Source organism: Carassius auratus, unplaced genomic scaffold (genome assembly GCF_003368295.1).
Source record: "Carassius auratus strain Wakin unplaced genomic scaffold, ASM336829v1 scaf_tig00216082, whole genome shotgun sequence".
In the NCBI taxonomy this organism is placed as follows: Eukaryota; Metazoa; Chordata; class Actinopteri; order Cypriniformes; family Cyprinidae; genus Carassius; species Carassius auratus.
The window spans coordinates 1-2,743 of record NW_020528399.1 but is presented as its reverse complement, the minus strand read 5'-3'; the positions used below and the strand labels follow the sequence as shown (position 1 = coordinate 2,743).

Here is a 2,743-nt window from a genome sequence, read left to right as displayed (position 1 = left end):
ATTCTGTTGTGCCACTCACCTTGTCAGGAAGAATTAATCAGATCTGGCATAATTGCTGTTTTATGGTTTATTATCAGGGACCAATGTTTCTTGAGCAGTGAATCTATTATTATTACAATAGTGTTACAGTGTTAACATTTGATAGTAGTTTTTTATTTATTACATTTTTTTACCTTTTCAGTTAGTTGCAATGCATACCTACCACCATTAAATGTGTTTTTCCTTTTTTTATTGTAATGTAAAATTGTATATTTTGTATAATGAAATTATTTAAATAAAATGTCCCTGAAAATAATTTCACAGACACAATGAAATAGTTGACAATGAAAAGTATTTTTATAATAACTCATGAAAAAAATCTTCTTTGTTATATCACACAATGTATCAAATGTAAATATACGCAAGTAGTAAAAGAATATGCATATCATATACATTACAGAAGATTTCATACAAAAAGTATTCACCTTGGTATGTACATTTATCTAATTAATAGCAAGTACAATATATTTATTGTTATAATTTGTGATGTATCTAATATGTTATCAAAGATCTACTACAAAATATGCTACATACTACTCAACTACATAAAGTATATATTTACTATGAATGTAAAAATAAAATCTTAGGTTCATACTATAATATGAACAGAATCTGTCCATTCATACCACTGAAAGATACACATCCAGATAAACGTTATAACAGTACTTTCATTGATGTTATGAAGGCATCATCTCGCCAGATCATCTGTATTATGAAATCTGATTGTGTGTCAGTCACAAAGTCACACCAGTGTAGACCAGTCACTGCAGTCTGACCTTGTACCTGCCAGTAGTACTTATGGGTCTCTTTAAGTTTGGCTAGTCCTCTTTGAATTTTCATAAATGGAACCTGAGCAATGTTTTCAGCAGAGGTGCTTTTTACCTCCACTAGTCCAAACGAATGTTTCAGATGGATCATGCACTCGTCCGTCTGGCCAAATTTAAAATTACAGCCAAACTGAAAACCAAGCACAGGTAGTGGGGGGAAATTAAGATCAGGAACACCTGCAGCTATACGGGGACACTGGAATGAAAGTGGACTGCCAAGAGGTACAACTCTACTTTTGACATGCCCTCAAGTATTTGCGGCAGCAAAGGCTTGGGATTAATCTGACGTAGTTTTGCACCAGAAGCCAAGACATCAGCATCTGGAAGGGGACCTAAAGAAATGAACACAAATGATGAGTCATGAAGACATTAAGCTATAGCTGTGCGCACACACACACACACAAACAGAGTTGTGAATTACCTGTGTAAGCCTTTTAATTGGGTAGACTTGGTTCCATTCTTCCCAACTGATTCTGGTTTCAGGACACAAAGTTCACTCGCTGCCTCTGGATGAACTCCCTTAATATAAAATGAATACAGTAATAGTTAAAGATTGTTTACTGATCTTGGGTGGTTTTCATTTATATATTTGTTACTTAATCTGCACTCTTGTTCATTATTAGTATATGATGTTTTAAATGTTTACATATACTTTCTTTGAGTTAATAGTTTTCTTACCAATGCAGAAAAAAGAAAAATACATGCCTGTGCTCTTGGACGATGCCATCTCTGTGGCTCACTTGATTTTATTCATCTTCTTAGTTGTGTTTCACTCCAAGATAAAAGCATTAGATGCTGTAAACATTTTTTTTCCATTTGTATAAGGATATTGTATAACATCAGTGAAGAAGTACATTATCGATTAAACTTAACGGTAACACTTCCTATGAAGCCCGTATTTAAAACAAATTATAAGAGAATTCTTATGGCATTATGATGAATGCATAATGTATTAGAAAAAAAACTTTGTAATATGTCATATCATCTCATGAGTAATCATAACAACAGTTTTAATGTGTTATAATGTTTACTTATTTGTGGTTATAGCATTTAAGATTATGATTTATAATACGCAATGAATATAATGCATCCACTTAACTTACAATAGAATGTTTCCCTTAGATATAATACAAGTCTCATATCTTGGCATTGTTGTTTTGTTACTTTACTCAAAGCAGGCAAATACCACTATACATAATTACAACAATAATAATGAAAATAAAATATTATTTTTCCTTAAACAACCAACATATCAAATATCTGATTAGATGAATGTGTAATATGGCACTTTTGATTTTAACAATATTTATTGTAATATCAATAAGATAGTAAGATACTGTATATATTTTAAATAAATAATGTCACGATATAAGACTTATAAACCATTATAAAGTTAAATAAGTATAAGTTTTATACGTATAATTGTTATAATTATTTATGAGATGAAACAACAGTTTTTCTATATTTAATGCATTGTGGTTTTATTATAGTAAAAGTGTAGTAACATTGTTTTTTTAGTGTAATGATTAACGTACCATTTGTATAACCACAGTTTTACTACAAAACACCATGGTTAAACTATGGTGAGTAGCAAAACCATGGTTAATCTGTGGATACCATGATTTAACTATATCGACCATGTGTTTTATTTATTTATTTATTATTTATTTGTGGTTTTTGATAGTAAAATCATGTTTTTTTTTCGTAAGGGTAATTTTACTACTTGGCCAAAATAAAAGCTGGCTAGTTGCAATATGGCTAACTAACTTCTTAAACGTGCACACAATACTCTCGAAAAGCATGTTCTCTTCCCTATAACTTAATTAGTGTAACATTTGAATAAAATATAAAATTAGACGCTGCTTACCTCCTTTTGC

General features: G+C 30.7%; 1 long non-coding RNA gene across 1 annotated transcript; it reads right to left on the bottom strand.

Annotated features, from left to right (window-relative positions):
* Positions 1-314: 314 nt before the first annotated feature.
* LOC113097039 (uncharacterized) lies at positions 315-1,391 on the bottom strand. Its single transcript, XR_003288758.1, has 2 exons — positions 1,288-1,391; positions 315-1,198 (listed from the first exon to the last, which is right to left on the bottom strand). It is a non-coding gene; the product is annotated as an uncharacterized LOC113097039 (long non-coding RNA).
* Between the last annotated feature and the right edge of the window lie 1,352 nt (positions 1,392-2,743).